The sequence below is a fragment of the Perissodus microlepis genome, chromosome 14, assembly GCF_051167445.1.
Source record: "Perissodus microlepis isolate ML-2025 ecotype Zambia chromosome 14, ASM5116744v1, whole genome shotgun sequence".
Classification (NCBI taxonomy): domain Eukaryota; kingdom Metazoa; phylum Chordata; class Actinopteri; order Cichliformes; family Cichlidae; genus Perissodus; species Perissodus microlepis.
In genome coordinates this window covers 15,081,223-15,106,470 of record NC_140474.1, presented here as the reverse complement: position 1 = coordinate 15,106,470, position 25,248 = coordinate 15,081,223, and the positions used below count along the sequence as shown (strand labels likewise).

At 41.1% G+C, this 25,248-nt stretch overlaps 1 protein-coding gene across 2 annotated transcripts in view; it reads right to left on the bottom strand.

Annotated features, from left to right (window-relative positions):
* schip1 (schwannomin interacting protein 1) overlaps positions 1–25,248 on the bottom strand; it is a 225,823-nt gene that overhangs the window by 152,306 nt on the left and 48,269 nt on the right. The gene's annotated exons all lie outside the window — the stretch shown is intronic.

Below are 25,248 nucleotides of genomic sequence, written 5' to 3'. Positions count from 1 at the left end.
AGAGAGAGAGAGAGACCAGGGCAGAGCAAATAAGTCGCAAAGGACATCATTGATGTAGCTATGGCACAGCTGTACAGATGTGCCAATCACATTGGAGATTAGAGCAGTAAAACTTTACTCCTCTACTAAAATTACTTTTAGCTCCATCCTCCAGTCCTCGCCAGCTGCTCTCCTCCCCTTGGCTCCATTCTTGAGTTTTAATAGTGCTTTATAATGAGGACAGGCCTGCCTCTACATAATTGAACATACTAATTCAATTACAAAGGAGCAACAATGTTTAAGTGGAGCATTTCTTCCTGATGAGCCAAGCGAGTCGCATCAGGGCACCGAGCATCTATCAGCGTCATCCCAGTGTATTTGTGGGTGTGTGTTTATGGGCAAACTTCAATTTTATTTGGCTATTATTGTTATTAATTCATTACTGCATAATGACCTATGCACGAAAGAATATATTGCATCTATTAAATAGCAAAGTGGGCTGTAAAGAAACCTGCACAAAGAAATATTTTTGCAGCTCGCACATGTATGACCACACTAAGACAAATCACCGCACTCAAGTGGTTAGCTGATGCTTTGGTTCAAGGTGTTTAATATTCATTATATATATTGATATATAAGTTCCCCACTTAATAACTATGCAAGAGTGTCCTGTCCTTCTGAAGTGTTACTTACACAAGCGTAGTACATAAATAGTGTATGTAAAACAGTGTAGGAACCACTGTCTTACTATATTGTAGAACTAGGCTTATAAACATATCTTGTTTGGCTGTTTGCTTAATTTCAGTGTGACAGGCAGTGTTGTTTTTTTCTCATTTCTCTGCCTCCCAGAAGGAACAAGCAGCTCATTAGGCAGAATCAAGGACTTTGACTAGTGATCAATGACTGTTTCAAGACACTTTTTCCTCCCCTTCTCTTTTTTCCACTTTGTCTTTTCCTCTCCGTTTACTCAGATGAAATAAGGTTCACTGAAAGCACAACTGCAGCTCCACTGAACCCAGACCTCCCTGAACTGTCATTTGTTTTGAGAGCCGGTGAAGTCACCTTTGCATTTCCAAATTCCCTGGAAAGACAGTAGGTTTTATGCTATAGAATCCACCAGTTTCACACATGGAAATCCAATTAAACACTTTCTCTCTCTAGAGAAAGAGATACCAGAGAATTAAACAACATGATGTAGAGCTAAGCAGAGTATAAATGAGTAGAGATGTGTGTGTGTGTGTGTGTGTGTGTGTGTGTGTGTGTGTGTGTGTGTGTGTGTGTGTGTGTGTGTGTGTGTGTGTGGGGGGGGTTTTGAGTAATAGAGGTGCTGGGAGACTGAATGAGGCGATCATTTCAATTTCCCCTTCGAGTTACTGATGGTACTGTCACAGGCCTGACCAAACAAACTGTTAGCCTACTTCAGCACACACACATATGCACACACGCATACGCGCACACACTTACAAGCACACAAGGAGGCACTAACATAGAGACACGCGTCACAAACATTAACACAAGCTGACACAGAATTGAATCCTTATTTATTGTTTTACTGAAAAGAAGAAAGTACAACTAAAACTAATTAATCAGCATGCAAACTGAAAAGTTTAGTGCAAGAATAGTCGTGTTAAATGGGTCGTAACCTCACTCAAAACATAGAGAATGACACTAAACAGTAAAAACATGTGTTTGCCTTACACTGTAAATGTCCATAGAAACATACAGCTTCTCACACATTCATCAGTAATTCTGAACCCTGCAACTAGAGGTGGCCTATACTTTTTCTATGGCACTCTTTGTTGCACACACACACACACACACACACACACACACACACACACACACACACACACACACACACACACACACAGTGCTTAATAAGTTTATTACACCACAAATTTGTATTTTCCAAAAACATCTAAAAAGATAGTAAGACACATTATTAAGTTTTTATTAAGATGCCTAATGACCATATTTTACTTGCAGTCAATAATTTGTTGAATTTCATTTTTAGATTTAAAGTTTATTTCCGTACTTAGCATAACAATCGATCAACATTAAGCTATGTTGATCTAAAGGTGTCGTTTATTTACGGTAAGTTGCATTTAAGTCTTTGTAGTGCCTCATCCTCATTTTTCTCATCACTGTTTTTTGATCCTTGATTGTGCGTATGGGAGCTTGAAAAACAAAAACTGCAACGCAAACATCAGGAGTGCGTTATTCATCACTTAAACACAATCCTGAACTCATGGCAACATTTACATTGACTTTAATACATGGTATTGATTTTAAGACCTGTAGCAGTAAACATTTTGCAATTACTGTGTACCAAACCAAAAGCTCAACGTGCTATTTAAAGAATTTATTAGATGCTGTTTGAAAGTATTTTCTCCTGCTATCCGTACCTGTATCTTTCCATTCTGATCTGCATGGAAAACCACCATCCCAGCTTTAGAGAAGGAATACCAAAAATGTACCGGAACATAAACCAGAGGTTTGCATAATTTAGTGGCAGAGTCGACAGAAAATCTATAGTCATTTTAGGCTTTGGCAGTGCCAAGCAGGCTTGTATTGATTGGTGTGAGTGTTTGTGTATATGTGAACCTGTGTATTGGTGGATTTATGGTAAAGTCAGGCACAGTAGAGAGAGGATGGAGTAGGGAGGCAGGGAGGGATGCTGATGCAGAAGAGACCTTGAACCCCCAGGAAATAACAACAGAGGAAATAGAGTTAAAGGCAGCCAAATACAGACCACAAGACCTGTTTCATTATCTTCCCTTCCTTCGCCTCCTCTCTCTATCCCCACTGCTTTCTTCCTTCATCAGTCTTTTCTCCTTAACTCAACTTTCCAAGAAAATAAATGAAAAATAAAACAAGACAGGCACAGGGAGGCAATGAGAAGTGAAAGCACACAATTAGTGGAGATGATAAAGAGGAAAGTCAGCGATTTAATCACACTGTGAGAAATATACTGGCATTAGGAATAAGGACAGACAAAGCAGAGTGCAGTGGACTAGTAGTTGTTTTGGAGGTCTTTTTTGTCGTGTGTGTACGGATCTATGTAAAGATCAATCAATAGATGAAAATACAGGTATACTTCACTTGAAATGGTATTGAGAATTGGTCATAGGGCCATTAAGAATAAGCTTGACAGGACATGTCAAGAACGACGGATGGGCAGAAAGTGTCTAGGAAGGCCAAATGCATTCAATATTGACACCCTTTACTGGCAACTCTGAACTAAGAGTTTGAGCTCTTGCCCTTCAGATTGTAGCTATCATGACAGAACACTACTTACTCATAATCACCCAACCATCCATTCATCGTTCATCTTTCTTTTTTAGGCACTTATCCAACTTTGGGTTACAAAGGGCTGGAGCCTATCCCAGCTGTCAGAGGCCAAGAGGTACTCAAGGGACTGGTTACCAGTCACTCACATGGCTACACATTTATTATATATTTGGCTTTAAAGCTTGGCCGCAGCACTTGCGGAGTGTGCATCCTGGCCATATGAAGGGGAAAGACTTATAATTAAACTCTTCTTAGTTCAATGGATGGTTTGTTTCCCACATGTAAAGTTTGGTGTTTCAAACTAAATTGCACAGGCTGAAAGATGTTAAAACAGCTGATTCATGTTCTGTAATATCCAAAATTTCTGATTAACAACCTGTGAGTGTTTACACTTTTTTAAACAGGCAGTTTACCATAACCCTTCTTATTATATCATGGGCTCAAAACCAATTGTTAAAATGTGTTTTTAAGGTGGTATTGACAGGCTGGTTTGTGCTAACTGATGCTACACATTGTTTTTTATACTTTTTATTGCTTTTATATAATTATTTTAGTGTTTTTTGTTTTGCTTTTATAATATTGTTTTGCTGTGTTACAGTTCTCTGTGGAGTTCCTGCCTTATTATCTTGTTAATACTTTAATACCTGGCTGCACATCACATTTTCTAAAATGGGACTATAAAGAATGGCTCTACCTGACATGAATTCAGACATAAAACTGACTATAGAAGGCTTTGTGGTGATGTTTGTGTTGTTTTGCACACTGGAAACAGAAGATTGATCAATCAGAAGTGCTGTATATTTAAGATAATTTACATATTTTGCTCTGTTATATTGGATGTTGCATAAACGTGCTCTCTCGCTGAATGAAAGAAAACTAGACAGCCATGACTTTTCTCCTAAAATTATGTAGTTGGAAGTTGCTGAAGGTATTAAAGAAGAAGAGAATTGGTGAAAGGTTCTTTCTTGGCAAAGGAAAGAAGGGATGTGGAGGCGAAAGAACTGGCCTGTGTGCTGAGAAAGAATTAAGCTGGACCAAGGCCAACTAGCCAGAGCAGCACGGAGAAGAGAGAAATGGGCTTCCTGGGAAGTGGCCTTCGTCTCTCCTGTACAAGTGTAAATCTGTCTCTTGTACCTTGACTGATCCATTAACACATACTAACACTCACACACGTGTCTTGCAAACTCAGTCATCCAAGTGAGGAAATCCCAAAAAGTTGATTCTTCAGTCTCATAAAGACGAGATGGAGCATGAGATTGTCTTTCTGAGACTGAAGAAGTCACTTTAGATAAGTACCGAAACGTTTTTCACAACGAAAACGCTACGTCCAGATGAACAGAATCAACGTTTTGGGATTCACACACGTGATTTAACCAGGTAATCACGGTCAGTTTAAATGCTCAAATCATAGATCAAAATTAAGTAATTAATTAAGACCAAGCAGGATAAGCATATTCAATTAAATGAAATCACAACAGACAACACACATTTGTGTAGAATAAATAGAACAATGTGCTTACAATAATAAAATACTAGCAAATGTTCACTGCCGTCATAAAAAAGGAAAAACTCAGAGTGCTAGACAGTTTTGTAGTATATTAATTATGACTGATAAAGTCATAAAACTCTTGGTTCAAGTAAAGCCAAGATTAAGTATATTACACAGGATAATTTGTCAAAAAAAAAAAATATTGTCAAAGCTTGATGTATGTTTTTTGTTTTTGATGTGCTGCAGACTGTGTCCCTCTAATGGCTGTGAAGTAATGGTATAAAACAGTAATTGAAATATTAGTCCAGTGCTTGACTGAACACACATTCATATTAATTCAATCCCAGAAACTGATGTATGACTGTGTATCTATCAACAATATGCCAGCCACCAAGCAAACAAATAAAGACATGCATAAATTATTTCCTGCTAAATCTAGCTGGAGGTTCCCCCAGCTTAATAACCTTGAGGCTAGGAGTTATTCCATTCACCTTTCAGCCAAAAAGCTGTCATGATGTGGTCTTCCACTGATGGTAACCTAACTAATTTAAATACTGTCATACCATCTGCGGTGCTACACAGACCCCTCCCTCTCTCTCTCCCACACACACACACAGACACGCTAGCCAAAGAGCTTGGAGGCAGCTTCTATCAGTCAAACCTCCCTGGGGTTCTTTGGCCTAGCCAGCCAGCCGGCGCCATCTCTGCCATCAGGCTCACATCCTCATCGCTCTCTTCTGCCACAGGGACACAGAACCTGTCGGAACACCCTGCATTTGTGTGTGGGAGTGATAGCAAAACCTGAGAACAGGTGCTGTTATCTCTAGCTATTCCTGACAAGGCACTGTGTCTTATTGCTTCCATGTGTGTGTGTGTGTGTGTGTGTGTGTATGTGCAGATTTTTCCCAGTGTCCATTGGGATTCGGTGTCCAAACACTGGCAATGTCGTCCCAGAGTGACCCTGCAACTAGAGGTGGCCTATACTTTTTCTATGGCACTCTTTGTTGCACACACACACACACACACACACACACACACACACACACACACACACACACACACACAGAGCCCTTCATTCTGCCTTGGGAGTTAGGTTAATAACTGATGGTGTCAGAGACAGAGAGGACGGACTGCAAGAGGAGGAAATGGAGCAAGGAGACAACCTAAAGATGTAATACCATGGAGAAAAGGTGAAAAATCACATCACTGCCAGCGAACACAAACAGTAATAAATGAAGATGGAATGACGCTGTTAATAGGCAAGAGAGGTAAAGGGGGTAAAAGCTAAAATGATTTATCTGAACCTAAAATGTCAAAGGAGTTCAGTTAAGTGGATAAGGGCCACACCGTGAGCAATGCCAGCTGCAGGAGTTGAGAAGAGTCGAGAGCAAAACATACACACATGCACAAAGACACAGGGACACAGACACACACAGAGGTCCCCAGTTGTCGAGGCAACAGACTGAGCATCTGTGTGGTGTCAGATTGGAGCAGGAACCGGTCCACTGTGGAAAAACATAATTCTGTGCATGCAGTGTATCTTTTTTCTTTGCACTTATCAAATTAGAAATTCAGACTCAGACCACAAGCTGTGGGGGGTTTGTCTCACCAGAATAACAATCAATTTATTTGCAAAAACTGCACTCATATGAGAGAATGTTGTTAGCAATGCAGGCATTCAGGCGTAAACCAATGAGGGGCAACACAACTTTCAGTGTAACAAAACACAGCACACCCAAGTTGAGTCATATGATATTACTGTGCCCTTTACATGTTGACATACTAATATAATAGCGTATAAAGATCCTTTAAGACTCCTTTGCATTAATCTCATGCTTTTTTTAATGGAGAAATGACAGTCTTACAAGGTCACAGCTCGTAACATTTATGCATCACGAAGGTGTCCTGTGACAGACAGACTGATGAAATCAGCCAAGTTTGAAATGATCTTAATTGTCAGAAAGTTAGGCCTGAACTTTTAACCAGACATGAAAGATCAAAGTACAACAATGTATCCTCTGACAGGCAGGGGAATCATTTAGTTTCACTGTGAAGCCACACACAGCCTGAGGAAATGTACACCGTCGCTTCCTTGTGTCCTTTTTTCCAAGCAGCATTTCCAATGTGTAGTTAACAGGCTCCCGGTGGGCCATAATCAGAGCGGTAAAGCCAGCCGTTAACATGCCAGAACAAACACACTGTAAAGCAGTTCCTCCTTTTACAGCACCAATCAATACTACCTGTCCTCCACGGCAGCTGAGCATAACACCACAGTACTAACGACTGTACTGTTGGATGAAGAGCAATATATATGCAAAGAGCTGAAGGTAAATGTATGCAACCATAAAGTTGTTTTTATTAGGCATTATGGTCAAATGGAAGGATCGGCATTGCTGCTTAATAGGATTGTAAAGGTAGTTGTGGAAAGAGTAGTAAAAGAGATGCAGAGTAAAGAATATGAGCTCCCTAAGGGCTTTTTAGTTCAGGTGATATGGTTCTATTCAGATCTTTATTTTGCATCTGAACAAGGCCGGAACACGTTATGTTAAAGACCTCTAAAGTGCATTAAAATGATTAGGCATAGCACTTAAAGTAAAGGCTGCAAACTCTACCAAGTCATCGTGACTCTAACTCCATAACATGAGACAAGCTGTAAAGATACTGATCCAGACTGATAATGTAACTCGCTTTTATCTTTTGTTAAAACAGTTCCCGCCTGAAGAGTTAACTGTTTGGTTTTTATGTTTTAAATTTGTATAGTCCAAGCCAAAGCTGAGATACCAGGGTGACGTTACTGGAGTAATTTCACCAGGTCTCACTTAACTAACTCACTTCTTTAACTACAAAAGTGATTGAAATACAAAAAGTTGCTATTCTGAACTTCTAAAGGTAAGATAAATCAAGGGCTATCATGGCTGCTTCAGTCTACATGCTGTTTTTCTTGCAACTTTCTAAACACATAATCAAATAAATGACACATAAAGCCTGTTTTCTTTACAGCCTTTGTGCTCACACTACATGCACACAGTTCAGTACTTGCAAATACAGCCGCACACACATATACTTTACACAAAGCAAACAATTAACGCTGGGCTTTAGTTGTGAGTTAGAGCTGAGACTGTCCATTAGCAATGGTCCACTGCTGTTCAGGCTTAATGAAGTAGAAAGCCAAAAGCAAGAGAAATCCTGCAGACCTAATTAATGAGAGGAGGAAAGAACAGAGTAGAAAAGAGAAACCCAAAATTGCACTGTTAGAGGTGATGAAGCAAGAAGTAAAAGGGGCAAGGAACTAGCAAGTAGAGACTTTCCATTACTGTTTTTAATTGATCCATGTAAAGCTGCCATGTTAAATGTCTTTATCCTGTCTTAATTCCTTCAGTGTATTTACTAAATGCTCGTCTCTGCTCAAAGATATCATTGTATCTTGTTCTTGAAAGGTCTTTTTAAACATCTTTGTGTACATGACAGTAGCTTAACAGTAGCTTGCAGAAAGCCTGGCTCACTTGTCTTCAGCTCAGCAGGAAATTATTAAAGTCACGGTCCAGTTAGCTGCTGGTCACCCTCAGCCCTGTGGGCCTCGGCTTGAACCACCCACCTGTGCTGGGCCTCTTAAGAAGGCACGGTGCACACACGCACACACGCACACACACAAACGCAACTGTGCTCCTTACTGTGGAGTGAGCATTAGGCAATTAGCTTTGCTGGGCTCTATCTAAAGCTTGGCTTTGCTCTAAAAATCAGCAGTGGGAATGGCATACCAGGCTTATGAGGCAGGCAGGGAGTGTGGGTGTTCATTAAAACACCCAGCACCATTCACGGGGTGAAAAAAGGCCATAAAAGCAATTAATCTGCCCATAAACAAGCCATTCGCCTGTCCAACACACCCACGAACACACTCTCATGACAGTGGGAGCAGGGAGAGGGAGAGGTGAGGAGCTGTGCCGCTTGTTCCTCCCGGCTCTCTTTCTCATTATCTCTCTGTGTCTCATTCTGTTTCTCTGAACTACTCAGACAAATCCAGAGATCTTAAGGATTTTTTTTTAAATCTAAAAAAGTTTTTTCTAGTTAAATCCTGCAGAGCAAAGTTGTAGAGATGAGCCTCAGATAAGGTGGATAAAGAGTCTCACGTCACACTTGCTACAGATCACCAGACTGATACACTGACAGCATGGCCCAGATGTTTTCTTCTTAGAACTGTCTGTGATGTTCTCTCAGAGCTTTTTGAAAAGTTTAGGACCATTCATCTCCCTTTATCATGCATTTCATTACTTTGACTCTGTCCTTAAAGATGGATGCCCATCAATAACATCATGCAACTTAAATAAATCTAGTCTTCTGAAAATAATATTATTACTTTATATTCCAAAGCATTAAATTGCATATAGACTGGAATGATGCTGTGACCAGAGACTATAGAAAACGAATGATATTCTGCAACTTTAAGCTACTATGGGTCAAATAACCGCTGGCGGCAGGAAGTGGGCGGAACCCAAGACAAACGTTTCTCAATTTCCAGGCAAGGACTGAAGTAACTACAGATGAGAGTGAAGAATACTGTTGATTGAGATATGAGCTGGCAGCAAACACGTTAGAGGGTCACCTAGGCAACCAGTGGAATGTCTGCAAACGACCAGCCATCACATTTGAAGTGATGTGCAATTACTGTGTGCATCGTATAAGCTTCAAATGCTTTTATTAGCCATTATCACACATTAAATAATTTAGTCATAATAAAACAAATGGCCTTGAACTAGACTGTAAAGGACCTTCTATGACACTGTGATGGTTTCTGGTGTCTTTTATGTGGTTGCCTGCTGGGGAGGAAAAGGCTCGGTAAAGAAGCCCAGCTCTGTCCTGGACAGCCCCCTTGACTCCACTGAGAAGGTGGGTGTGAGGTAGGGCTGCCACAAACGATTATTTTGATAGTCGAAGAGTCACCGATTATTTTTGCGATTAGTCGACTAATCAGATCATGCATCCATTGAACGTAAAACGTACAGCTTATTGCACCAGCAGCATCTGCTCTTATATAACTATCATTAGCTTACAGCTTTAAGTGTTTAAGGTATGTGCTAACTAAAAATAAAGACAAGATGATAGTTTATTAAATTTAAATGAAATTTGCAGATTGTTTCGGTGAAGTTTAATAAACGCAGCCGTCTGCTCCTTGCTATCTAAAATATAACAGGACACCGGAGTATATTCTCGAGCATCTCATGCTTCTGATAATCAGTTGTCTGCTTGACGTTTATTCAGCTGTGTAAAAACTATAACTTTAATCTCAGCCAAACCGATTTACTCAGGAACAAATAAAATACTGAAAAAAGCCAAACAATAACATTTTTAAGTTATCTAAGTAACTTATATATCATGTTTAACCTGAGTAGCGAAAGACGGGCTTGAAAACGATTTGCCGGGAGTCCGGTGTTCTCACCGGCTCTAGTGAGCCTTGCCCCCGGCTAGCTATTGAGCTAGTGGGTAACAGACGTCTCCGAAAACATCGGAGCGCTTTTGAAAATATGTGGTGTCTTGATAAACTGAGCAGAAATTTGAGGCTTACACAGCTACATTCTCGCCTGAAAATATGTTAAACATTTATTTTGTGACCCAGAAAGAATAATAAGAGTAATATTAAAACTAACTAGCTGCCGCCATTGTTGGAAACTGAGCAGGGCCGCGATGGGCCGCGCTATGAATTCTGGGACACAGTTTCTTGTTCTTCGGGGTTTAACGGCAGCTGGCATCCTTGTACATGCAGTGCTGCCATCTTCTGTTTCAGTCCGTTATTACACTCCTAAATCCTACTACTTATTCCTGCGTCTTTTGGGATCTTACAAAGCTTCAAACGACACGTCGACTATTAAATCAGTCGTCGACGATTTTGATAGTCGACGTAATCGTGACTAGTCGACTAATTGTGGCAGCCCTAGTGAGATGAGGATGTTAGCCAAGCTTCATTATGGACAACACCTCTGAGCAGCTTCTTTAACAGTAGACTGTTACAGGACTGAACGCTATCATAGGTATTTCATTCCGACAGCATCCAGGCTGTACATACACACACAGGATGAAAACTCTCTAAAAAATATCGGTATATTATTATCATTCCCCCTGCATTTATGTACATATGAAAAATTCTTAGTGTAATTTACTGTATATAGTAACCATCTGCACATAGTATAGCATTTTGGCTTTTTTACATCTCTAATTACATCCCTGATTTACCTTTCCTTCCTGTTACTTGTGCTGCTGGAACAAGCTGGAAAGTCTAAGTCCAAGTTGTCTGTATTTTTGTATCTTAACATAGTTTTTAGTAATCCCCAGAGGTTCCCTCATTGTAGATTATTATTACAACACAATAAAAGCATCAGACTATCTAAAACAGATAAATGACTTTCACACTGCTGAAAGTAAAAACTAAGGCACTATAAGAGCACTGAGACTCATGTTACAGTATTGATGAAGCCCTTCCCCCCCACCCTGCTGCTTCTTTCACTTCTGCAACAATACAAAAACACATCAGCTACAATAGTATATAATAAGCAGAGGATGTGAATGTGCATGTGCAAAGTTTTAATGTATGCATTTATTGCCCGGGGATGTACAGATGATGAGAGATGATGAGTTGCATGCCGCCATCCTATTGAGTAATAATGAGAGTGCTGTGATTGCTTGAGCTAAGAATAGTAGGCTTTAATAGGGGGATTGTGGGGGATATGGCAACACTATAACTAGATTTATCACTACGAGCGAAGCTGTAACAACACGGGAAAAGGCGTACCGCATACAATTAAAAGAACTTGCAAACACACAGATGTCCAGAAATAGGTTAGGGACATAAAGGCATGGAGAAAAGTGAAAAGACAGAAAAACACAATGATTTTGAAGGACAGGTGGACTCAGTAATATTTTTCCTTCAATAAAGGTCAGCTACAGTTTAGACAGGAAGCCAAAGCTTCCATACTCTTACTTTCTGAACAACCAATTATCTTTTATCCATATCCTCAGCTTTCCATCAAAAACTCACTCATTTTGTTGGCTTTCTATATGACATTCTGAGCTTCTTGCCATTATTTCAAATAACTATGAAAAACTACTATGAAATATAAAAAAAACACAAGCTGGCCAGGTAATGCAGGTTACTAAATACATTATTAAGCCATAATGAAAAATAATTGGCAAATAAGCTGGACAAAAGGTTAAACCCCCTCCCCTGCGTCAAAGCAATACAGCCAGAAAGAAAATATCCATATTGTCACTCCTCGTAAAAACCATCTGCTTGTAACTCGCCTCAACGAGAGACAGAGGAATGTTTATGTTAAACACAAACACACATTCCCTTCCTTGGTGTGGCTCCCCTAATTTTATTTTGCTATGTCCCAATCTCATACCGAGTGGCCATCAACCAGAGTCAATCTTGTGGAAAATGAAAACTATCTGAATATTCCTGGGGAGCTCAGGGAGAGTTGTGTGCTCCCTGAGCACCATTTCACCTGCTGTGTTTACGGCTCCATGCTGAGCTATTGCATGACTTGTCTTTGCTCTCCAGATCACACAACGAGAATGAAGTTGAAATTAGTTCCGGAGATATATGTGTGTGAAAGTGCGTGCGTTTTAATCGCAGAGTCATGGCCATATACACATGAGCACGAGCAAACACACACATGCACACACACAGATGTACACAGAAGTTCAATTAGCGTCCAATCGTAGGGAACTCAGGTGAGGGATAAGTCATGTTTAGTGCACCTGTCTCTCCAGCAGGACCTCTGCTGGAATTAAAGCATAGAGTTTGGGAGCTCTGCCACAAGAACATCAACTGGAGGTCATAAACACAGAGTGGAGACAAGCTGCAGTCTATCCTGCTCACAGGATGTCTCTAAGGGACAGAAGCAATAAATAAATCAGTGGATGCCCTACCCTCAAACAAACACACGGCATCAATATAAACTCAAGCATGCATGAATCCAATGTGTGAATAAAAACGAGACAGTGAACAAGTATCCCGACGCAGAAGAAGAATATAGCAAACGTCACCGAATTACAGATGTGTGTCTATGTGTTGCTGCATCCACCAGAGACTCTGAGAGACAGGTACATGGGTAACTGTCACCTGTACACAGCTGATGAATATTCACACTATTTTCAGAAGCATGATCTTTCCCACTGCATCCACTCGCGCATGCATAAACATGCACATTTACATTCTTGCATCCTAACCCGAGCCAACACATTTGGACGCACACGTGAATGCAAATAAAGAAAGAAAGAAAAAAACAGAGAAACTGAAAAATTTCCATTTCTGCCCACAAATCTATGTGTAGCTGTCAGCATGTGAGCTGACAACAGCTATGGAAATGCAGCCCGCTGGGGTGACCTTGACTTTAAGCACATACCGTACTCACACACGTTGGTCAACTCCACAGTAGCTACAGAAGTCACCCTCTATTCCGTTTCTCTTCTCCCTAAATGGCTGTCAATCTGTCCATCTCACTCAGTTCATCTTTCCTCGTCTAACATGTCTAAACTTAAAGCAGAAATGTCAGTGTTGGCGGTAAATCATCCTTCTAAATTGCGCATGTTTGTGTGTGTGCTTGTGTTAATGCCGTTTTAACGCAACTCTCCAGAATGCAGTGGAGAAAGGCAGCAACTTCCTCCCACCACTGAATAAAACATCCCATTTGGAGCCAGCAGCCATAAACCATAAATCACCACTTCTACCACAGGGCCCTTACCCAGAGAGAGAGAGAGAGGAGCAAGATGAGTACATGTGTACGAGCATGAAAAAGAAAGACGCGCAGGTAATAATAAAATAAAGTCGTAGCATGAAGTGAAAGATAGTCGTGAATATAAAAAATATCATGATGAAAACTATTTTGCTGCACCAAACAGTTAGAAACATACCTAATAAAAAAACACAGAGGTAAGTTCTGTCATGTGAATTTCGACTGTTTGGTTACACTCTGAAACTTGCTAAAAAGTGATAAAATGAACGTCCATTTATCCAGTTCAAAGTTGGAGAGCTTATCCTATATAGATATCATAGGGCAAGAGGCACGGACCACATGGACAGATCGCCAGTTCATTATCTTGCTATACAAAATGTTGATTTAAACACATGAATGAGCTTTCTTGCCTACAGTATAAGAACCATCCCTCTTTGTGTGCTCGCAAAACACGATCCCTACAAAACCACAGTGGCCGGGCAGATGTACAGGCTGTGGACTGGCCTTAGAGTGAAGCTATAGCCGGGAGAGAGTGAATTAGCTTTCACAGAAAGATGGAAATGAAGGAGAACGTGCAAAAGTAATAAAATCCACTGAGCACAAATTCACCAGTTAACATTTCTTAATGTGTTTTTTCAATCGGTGCAAAAAATCAACATTCATAGACTGGCAGCTTAGCTCTCTGTGCTGTGCTTAGATAATGGCTGTATTTAGCATACAGACATGAGACTGGTTTGGAAATTCCTTTTCTTACTATTACCAAGTAAGTCAATAAGCATATTACAGAAATCTCTATTTTCTCAAGAAACCCATTAAAACCTCCTATAAGTCATTTTCTTCATGCATGGTTTAGTTTAGTTTCGTGTTCAAAGAAAATACTACTGTAATTTGGGTACATATAAATCAGACACAAAGTAATAAGATCATCACTGGAACTACTACACATTATGCATAAACTGCTTTCCAGAGGCAGTGATTTTCACTCATGCACATAACTGCCATCCCAGCTACTCATCGTTATGGATTAATACAACTGTGACATCTACTGAATGATTAGGGAGCCCAAACGACTCTCAGGATCTCAGAATCACATCAAAAGGCTTGACTGAGACAAGCGCTGCTCGCTTGGCAGAGCTAGACGTCTACTTTTTCTATTTTTCTTTGGCTTGTGTAAATGAAGGAACAAATACACAAAATTCTGAACAAAACAAACAAAGGGGTGAAAATGGGTGGAGGGAGTTATAATAATTATTGGCCAATAAGTTCATAAGTACCTAAAAAGTTCTTAAATGTGCATTTTTCTTTTGATTGTTCTTGAAGTACACATAGTACTATTTGTGCACACAATCACTTCTCGGCATATGTTTGCGCAGGAGAAGTTCAACTTTAATTACCCTTTCCTTTACTGAACGAGCAGAGGTGAAATGAACTTGACGGAAGAAAGAGGTGGGAGGGGAGGAGGCAGCAGTCAGACAGGGTAAGTAATGCTTTTTGTCTCAGTGTGTTTTTTTCTTTTTCAGAGAGGGGTGATTTTAATTGAATACTGGGGAAAAGTAATCGCATCAAGCACCAATCATTTCTGCATTAGGGGCAAACATAGGTTCCTTGAATAGGCTGACTGTTAGGGGAGGGTATTTGTCTATCTCATGCTAAAGATCAAATCGCATTCAGTCTCTTTCAGGCAGAGTGAAGGGAAGAGGAAGGGTTGAATTGTTTAACATCTAGTGGAGTCTGTTCATCTGTCTGTGTACCTGCAGCGGATCAAGGTGGCTCTTGTATATATCTGTGTGTTTCAGTCTGCACTATGTTGCACCAGCTGCAGTTGTCTAACCTTTTATAATAGGTTGCTGGTTATTTACAGCCAACACATGCTGCTGCATTTAGCTAGTGTGTTGTATATCAGGCTGCGTACATCTTTCTTTCTTTCTTTCACACACACACACACACACACACACACACACACACACACACACACACACACACACACACACGGACCAAATGTGCAAATAATAAATCTCACTTCCTAATTCCCATCCTCTTACAAACAAAGAAAATGAACTGAAGATGTTATAAATATACTGCTTTAAAAAAACACAAACAACAGCAGAGAATGCAGAAAAGGCGTGCAATGACTTTGCATGACAGCTACATCTAATTAGCCAATCACATGGCACCAACTTAATGCATTCAGGTCAAGGTCAAGATGACCTGGTGAAGTTCAAACCCAATTGTCTGAAAAGAAAAAAAATATGCAGAGAGCAGCAGTTCTTTGGGTGAAAATACCTTGTTTGTGCCAGAGGTCAGAGACTGCTTCTGACCTCTGACAGGAAGGCAACAGTAACTCAAATAATCATGTGTTATAACCAAGGTATATAGAAGAGCAGCTCTGAATGCACAACATGTGCACCTCGAAGCTACAGAAGAGGAAGATGTTGACCAAGTCCATCCCTTTATGACTACAGTGGACCCATCTTGTAATGGCTGCTTCCAGCAGGAAAACGCACCAAACTGCATATCATCTCTTTTTTGAACATGGCAATGAGTTCACTGTACTCAAATGCCCTGCAAAGCCAACAGCTCTAACCAACAAAGCACCTTTGGGATGTGATGTAACAGGAGATTTGCATTATGGATTTTCAGCTGACAAATTTGCAGCAACTATATGATGCTGTCATGTCAATATCGACCAAAGTCTCTGAAGAATGTTTCCAGCACCTTGCTTAATCATTGCCACAAAGACTTAAGGCAGTTCTGAAGGAAAAAGAAGTTCCAGCCTTGTACTAGCAAGATGTAACTAATAAAGTGAGTGTATGATACGTGTAGTCTGCTAATGTGCACATGCATTCAGTATTACAATGTGAATGTGGCACTCGGACATAAACCCAAAGAGAATTACCAGCCAGCTCTCATAATGCACCATAGATGCTTTATCTCTGTGGTGCATTATCATCTCATGGCTTTGTGTTACAGACTTGCTCACCATATGACCAAATAAAGGACCAAATTCAAGAGGTGGCATTAATTCAACTGAATCTGTTTTGCAACTACGAAAAACAGCTTTAAAAACTGAACCTAAGAGGCGTAGAATGAGTAAATGTAAATTGGGAATTGCATAACAGAAGGGTCAGTGTTTTATAGCAAGAAACACTTTGTAGATTGCATCTGTTTTAGTGAAAGATCACATAAACAAGCGCACACATACACACACACACAGATGGGAAAAAAATGTACATTATGGACATGTTGCAGGGGTAATGGACTTGGTAATTGCTTAGCAACAGGCAATGGCACCACCACCTGTCTACTAGGGTACCCACTGAAGGTCAGTGTGTGTGTGTTTGTGTGGGCACGAACATTTGTCGGAGGGCACCTTAGTGCAGCACACAAACAACCACACACAACGACTGCCCCATTGCTTTTTCCAGTCTTGCAAAGTCACTCCTGGGTTGAGCTCTCCTGTTCCAAGTCAAATGTGTCAGAATCATTTTGAGATAAAATTTCGAACGATGATGTTGCAATTTGGAAACCTCATACAGGTATAAAGATGAGTGAGACAGACGTGCTTATGACTGCAATCTCTGTGAGACTGCGTGTGGCTGTCAAACTGTGGGTGGTCTGTGTGCCGCATGTGTGAGTTTGGGGAAAAGCATCATTGTGTGTTTGTGTTTTTCTCTGATAGACCCGCTTGGACATAGTGTGTCTTTCAAGTGCCACAAGATGGGAATATGGGGGTGATCTCTGGGCCCTGAGGGGGAAGGCGTGTGACAATTCTCTGCTTTCATGTGCTGTGTTTTCAGGCCGTCTTCTCTTTATCTCGCCCTTTAGTCACCCACCTCCGTTCTCCTCGCTCTGTCACTAACTCACACTCGTGAGTTACATCACACGACACGCACGCTGACACACCCTCTATATCACAGTCTGACTTATCTCTTCTCATGTTCGATGAGGTGTGCGCGTGTAAGAAAAAGAAACCTTGAATGCTTGCTTGATTTTGAGTTTGAAGATGGATTCCCACTTCTGTGCACACCACAATTATGTGTATTACCTGAAAACAGGCATATATTTGTGCACCCTTTTATGAATATACTAGCAACAAACAGGACACTGCTCTCCCGCTGGACACATATTTTCTCCAGCAAATGAAAAAGGAGCGCGACTGTCACCAGTGTTTTACTGTAAAGAGACAAGCATGAGGTCCAAATCAGATACGAGACTAGATCACACTCGCAGAGAATAATGCATGCATTTCATATTCACAGCTTCCATACATTTCTTGGGCATTTTATGAATACCCTACAAGATGACAGGATTTCTCAGGGTTGTAAGTGTCAGCCATTATTTAGCAAACGGCGTATCTGAAAAGTACACTTTGCTACGCTCATGTTGTGCTGTGAGGGATGGTATAGTGATAAAAATATATCTGACAGCATACTGTGTGATGGCACATACAGAGGGAATTACATGAAGACTTGCAACAGTAAAACTGCATATAAATATGCATCATTTTTTGTCTTATTCTTATTCATCTTTTCGTTATCAGTTTCTCTTTGAGTGAAATTTGCCTGTCACGATTTCCAAGTCTTTGAGTTTTTCTGATTTTAAAGTTCAAAGACATTCAGTTTACTGTGATGCGTAACAGACAAAAGGACCAAAAAATACTTAAGAGAATGTATCATGATAAATTACTCAAAACTATTTCAGATCCAATACACACTCAACACAAGGCTCCAGCCTGTCTCTCTCAACCACCCAGGTTAGGAGGGAACTGAGGAGGATTAATGGCAAGAAGGCAGCGGGCCCAGATGGCATCAGCTCGAGGGTCGTCAGGTCCTGCGCGGACCAACTGTGTGGGGTGATGGAGCACCTCTTCAACCTGAGTCTAAGGCTGGGAAGAGTCCCACAGCTCTGGAAAACCTCCTGTGTTGTACCAGTGCCAAAGACTTCACGCCCCAAGGACCTCAACAGCTACAGGCCGGTGGCTCTGACTGGAGCGGTTGGTCCTGGCTCAGCTTTGGCGCCTGGTGAGCTCATCACTGGACCCACTTCAGTTTGCCTACCAGCCTGGCATTGGAGCGGATGATGCCGTCATTCACCTCCTACATCGTTCCCTCGCTCACCTGGAGACCGCTGGAAGCACTGAGAATCATGTTCTTTGATTTCTCCAGTGCCTTCAACACTATTCTTCCCTCGGTTCTGAAGGACAAGCTGGAGAACTCTGGAGTGGACCATCACCTCACTACCTGGATTTTGGACTACCTCACCGACTGACCACAGTATGTGAGGACTCAGGGCTGTGTGTCGGACAGGGTCGTCTGCAGTACGGGGGCCCCACAGGGAACGGTTCTGGCTCCGTTCCTCTTCACCATCTACACTGCAGACTTCTCCCACAATTCCACCCAGTGCTTCCTGCAGAAGTTCTCTGATGACTCTGCAATAGTCGGCCTCATCACTGATGGGGACGACAAGGAATACAGAGGACTGACTCAAGACTTTGTGGACTGGTGCCAGCTGAACTACCTCCAGATCAACGCCAGTAAAACCAAGGAGCTGGTGGTAGACTTCCACAGGCACAAGCATTCTCCACTGCAACCACTGAACATCCAAGGTATGGACATTGAGGCTGTGGACAGCTACAGGTACCTTGGTGTTCATCTGAACAACAGACTGGACTGGACTCATAACTCAGACGCCCTCTACAGGAAAGGGCAGAGCAGGCTGTACCTGCTGCGGAGACTCAGGTCGTTTGGAGTGGAGGGCCCACTCCTGAAGACCTTCTATGACTGTGGTGGCTTCTGCTATCTTTTATGGTGTGGTCTGCTGGGGCGGCAGCATCTCTGCCGGAGACAGGAAGACACTGAACAGGCTGATCCGAAGGGCCAGCTCTGTTCTAGGATGCCCTCTGGACCCAGTGGAGGTGGTGAGTGACAGGAGAATGGTGGCTAAGCTGTCATCACTGTTGGACAACATCTCCCACCCCATGCAGCAGACTGTGACAGCACTGAGCAGCTCCTTCAGTGGGAGACTGCGGCACCCACGGTGTGGGACGGAGAGATTTCGCAGGTCTTTCCTCCCCACTGCTGTCAGACTCCACAATAAAGACTTTAACTGATCGAACACACACATCCACACATGTGCAATAACACTAAGTACAATAATCTTTTCTGGCATCGTTGTATTTTTTACTCAGTTGTATATAACATTTGTATTCTATTTTTATCTTATTGTATATTTTATTCTACTGTATATAGTATTTTATTTATTTTATTCTATTCTGTACAGTTGTGTACTGTATTTATTCTTATTGTATTCTAATTTTTGCTTCATAACTTTTGCACTGTCCACTTCCTGCTGTGACAAAACAAATTTCCCACGTGTGGGACTAATAAAGGTTATCTTATCTTATCTTATCTTATCTTATCTTAGATAAACTTTGAGTCGTAAAAAATCTGCTTCATCTCGCTCATATATTGAACCACGACTCTTACACTGATAACAATACCAAACCATGTCTCATATTAAAAGAACAAACTGTGAACCAAACCAAAGCTGAGGGGAATGCTTTTTTCTGTGGATTTTCTGCAAATTGTGTCGCTGGGCAGGAATACGCTGACGTGCGGCACTGCACCACACCTGTGCAGGGCTGCTTTTTATTGGAAAAGAGGAAAATGGGTAGTTACTCACGGCTCATATGCATCCATTTGTCTGGTCTCTGTACCATTCATACATATGGATGACCAAATTTGTCTGTGTCTTTTTTTGTCTCATTCAATTACAGCGCCTCCCCCCCCCCCCCCCCCCCCCCCCACCTTGTCTGTCTCTCCTTATTCTTCTTCAAAACTTCTCTCCTCCATGCAAAGGCACATTTCATTTTTCTTTATTGTTTGCCTTTTGGTGAGGTGACACACGACACATTGTGGAGTCTAGCCACCCTGGGGGAATGCTAATAGAGGAGAACTGTGAGTCTGTGAGGCAGGGAGCCCGAAAGAGACTGAAGCGGTGCAGAGAGACAGAGACGGGGTGAGACAAAGATGGGGAAGTGAAAAAGAGAGATAGTCATCAAAAGAAATAAAATGAAAGGCAGTCTGAGAGAGACAGAGAGAGAGCAAAGTGTGATGAAAATCTAAATTACAGAAAGAGGGAGAAAATGTATAGGCAGCAGCAGACCATAGAAAGAGGTTAAGAAAAAGAAGAACTGATAGGAAAGGGTCAGACAGATGAAGCCGAAGTGAATCGAGAAAGCATGTCAAGAAGAGATGGTGAGGACAGCAAAGTGGGAGGAAAAGGATATAGGTGGAATGGAGGAGTAGAAATGAAAAGTGTTGTGTTTCATCAAAATGAGAGGGCAAGGCAGGCGAGGAGGAGGAGGCCTGGGCAGATGGGGCAGTGAGAATGAAAGACTTTTGTTTAGTATTTAAGTTCCATAAACAATGAAACCAGCAGAATGAAGCGTTCCATCTTTGCCTCCACCCACACAAGGTCAAGGTCACACATGTGAGAATTTACTCCAGAGACGTGGTTCATTTCTGGTAACAAGACAGGAGATAGTCCTTATTTTAATGCAGTGCTAATTAGTGTCTTCTACAATTTGACCTTTCCCTTTATTTGTATTTATTTGTATTTATTTGTGTTTCCAAATGCTTGGATGCATCCGTGTGTGCGTTAAACTTGGGTACAACATGTAGCACTCCAGCAGGTCCTAACCTGGCTTTCATTTAAATCGCTCAGTCTCACGGCCCCCTGCTGCCTCACACCAGTTGTCCTTTTCTCTAACATCAGTAACTATAGCAACACTCAAAAGAAGACCAAGATAAGTGAACAGCTAGTCGAGATATACAGGATGAAGAAGGAGGGTATCTGGAGAGACAAGGGGCTGATAACAATGGTGGTACAAATAAAGGACAGAAAAGAGAGGGGGAGAGGAATCTGGCAACGCGAGGTCAACATTAATTATAACATGCTGTTTTTAAGTTGAATACCACCAAAGAAAGGACAAAAGCAAAGCAGCCCCTACAGTCCCATCACGTTAAAGTGCTCAACTTCCCAACAGAAAAAAATAGGATTATAACATTGGACAAAAATGGTTTGTCTCTATCGTAAAAAAAACAAACTGTACCACAGTGCACTTTGCTGTGACTCACCATGATAGTGTGAGGTTGTTTTCTGAAAAGTGTGTCGATGTGTAATATACAATACATACAAAGAAAAACCCCACATCATTGTGAAAAATAGCCTATGCTGTACTTGAACTCACAACCTTTAAAATACAAGGAAGAACTGAGTAAGTGGTAACTCTGACACAATGTCAGTAAAGGAGAGTTTAGAGGGAAGTTGCGCTCCATTCAAACTCAGTGGGACTTCATCACTAGAAAAACTGGAATTTTTCAGAAACAGTATTTTAAAAATCCTGAATAGAAGCACGCAGCACACAGTCGAGCTGGTCATTTTAAGGCATGAACGGTCTGTCTATGACAAATGGTGAGCGAAGAAGAAAAATGGTTGATGACAATAACATATAGTGTGATTGTTGCTTTGCAACAATCCCTCCAATTGTCTGACTAATAACAGCTCTGGCTGTATGATACATCACATGCAGTAAGTTTCTCCTCTGGTTTTGGTGAATATTGTTCTAATATTTCATTAGCATGTTACATAGCACTAATTAGAGGTTATCTCTGTTTAAAAGACACATCAATACAGTCAACCAATGTACTTTGCTTGCCCCTTGATATATCAGTACTTCACCCTCCTGTTTAAATATGTATAATTCTGGCCTCTGACTCCACCGTGACCACTTTTGATACATCAGTCTATCTCGTATAGTTTATGAAGTCAAAGCGGCTTTGTCTAGTAGGATGCATCTTCCCAGTCCATCTTCCCATTTCAAATTTAAATTAGAGTAGAATAGAATATAATAAAATAAATGGTGTTTAGAAGCTTTTGTGTATTCTGCAGGTACAGGACCTCCTGAATAAAACTTTTTTCCAACATAGTTCTTGATAAATTGTCTTTTGTTTGTTGTTTGATACAGGTCTGAGCCTTGGGCTCTATTGCTATGAACTGTGAATCATATGTTTGGGAGGGAATTCAAACCACAAAATATGGTGTCATATCTGCTTTTTTAAATAAAACTGAAAAAGAAAGTTTAAAGTAAAATCTATTTAAGGTTTAGATTGTGGTTTTAGTTTTTAAGCACCTACATCTTTAGCTCTCAACGGCGTTAGGCCAAAGTCACACGCGCCGAGAGACCTGCCAACAACTATCTAGCAACCACCAATTATGAGGCAAAAAAAAATGTTACTGGAGGCTGGCGGCAGTCTCTATGAACTTATCCAGACATTACTAGAGACTGTGTGTAGTAGAAGTGTGTATTCTGTGGCCTGCTGGCGAGTGGTTTCTGGAGTTGCTGAGAGTCGCTAGAGTGAAATTAGTCGCAAAAAGACATGAAGTTGTGGTGCACCAAAAACCTCCCCGTGATTGATTTGCAGTAGTTTGCAGTAGTTTCCAATGAATACTGGTATTCTCATCATTTAGTCACATTTGAAGAATTGCAACACAAACTTGCACAGTGCCTTACTACTGTGACCTGCACATTTCAAAAGGCACAACTTTTTTTTTTTTTACAGGTCAGAATCTTGCAGCAAGCCATAGAATTCTGCTGGAAACCAAAGCAATCACAACAAGCTTTTTGGTGCAGCAACCTATTTGCAACCAATTTTATCTGGTGACATCCAGCAACCTCCAGCAATCAGCTGCCAACTCATCACAGAATAAACATCTACTCTAGTAATCGAAACCACTCTGTATGACTGATGACTTAATTAGCTTAGTCTTAGTTAGCTCACTTGACAGAATTTTAGGCAGATTTAAGATGTTTCCCTGAAATGAAACTGTCCACTATAAGAGCAAATACAATACTTTTAAGTTTACCACAGTGCCCCCTTCTGGCCTTAACGAGGAAACAGAATTTCCCCCCCAAAAAACATTCATGGTAAAGGTCGTAGTGTGATTGCAGCTACTGCAAATGTAATTTTAGCTTTGCTGAAATCTAGCTGAAGCCAAGATATTTGATGTCTAGTGAGCTGTCAAGTCAATAGTCAACAGTCAACTGATTAGTTCTTTATACGGAATTTTTTTTGAGTTCTTTATACTGAAGTAAATGGTAAAAAAGTAGTGCTAAATTCTTCTTTTTTTCCAAAATCTTTTGTTCTTTTTAGCAGTTTTAACAACAAAACCAAAAATCAAACCTTGTTTGAATTTGAGAAATTCACTGTAGACTAACCACAAGTCTTCGAGAATTACAACTTATTTTTCAGAACATATTTTGCAACAACTGGCTGTCAGAAATAGCCTCTCCCACTTCACATCACTTTGGGATTTGAAGATGTTGCCCAATAGTGCATTTTAAGAAGACCGGCTCCGCCTTTTGGGCATACTTTCAATTGACGAGTTGTGGCTGCACTGCAGTCAATAGTCTTGCAACACACTTCAAGCTTTACTTGGCAAAGCAGCAAACAACCCCGATGGCAATAAGCTGTGAGGAGAGTGGCAGTAAAATGGATTTCTGTGTTGATTTAAATTTCTCTGAGAACAAGTGTATCAAAAGGTGGCACAGAATAAAATCTACATTTGTTTATACGCGGCTGTATTGATGTCAAGCGTTCAGTACACATAGTAAATATTGGGTTTCGGTAATGTTGGAAAAGTGCACCACAGCGTGATTACTGACCCTTGCTTTTGACCGTTTCATCACTCCATCCATCTTACCTACATCAACCTAGGCCTCATTCCTGCTAGGTTTTCATTTATCCCTTAGAATAAATCCTGTGTCATGGTGCCTCATAAACAGGTCAAGTTTCATCCAACCAGAACTCCAACACACTTACACCTGTACACAAACATCATAATTAAAGTAGGCATAATTTGATAAATCAAACACTGTAATCTTTGTTTCGAGAAACACTTTGTGTGTCATTCAATTTGTGTCTTTTGTCAGGTGGATGCGGTTGAGCAGAGATGGTGGGGCTAGTATTGCTCTTTATGGAGCATGCTATGTTTTTTCTCTAAGGGTGACATTCAATTGATCTGCACTGTTTACAGCCAGTAAACAACCTCATTAATCAGATTGGGGTAAAACAAACCCTGTAAGCATTTACGGGCTCTTCACGAGCGCTCACATTTTCTCTTTTCTTGCTTTTATAGCTCCAACTTCCCCATCATCACTCCCCTTCTGTCTCATCTACTCTATCTAAAAAGCTAATCTCCTTAAAGCAGCCATCTCTCTCTCTTCCCTCCTCATCCCTCTCTCTTTGTTTCTCCCATCCTTTCCTTCTTCCCATGGATTGCCCTCTGCCCATCACTAGACCTCTCTGTCTTCTCACCTGTCCGCCAGCCCCCGTCCCCTCATTTCTCTTCCCCCACATCTCCACCCATCACTCTTTTCACCCCAAACAGCTCTGCTTCTGTTTCCCTTCATCCCCCCTGATGGATAGCTTTATTTGCTGTCTGCACCCTTCTTACGCTTCAGATCTCACTAGCCTCGTTTCAAGGTCAAGTATATATGGAATAGATAATTTTTCAATCCTGCATAATAATAATATAACATGGATGAAGTAGTCAGTCACCACCCACCTCTATGGTCAATGCTGATCTCGATTAAATAGATAGATAGGTTGGAAGGCGGGACTATGTTAAGGTTAAACAAATCATTAATGTACTTTAAGCATAAAGACACACAGAGCTAACGGGCACTTTCATTAACAGAAG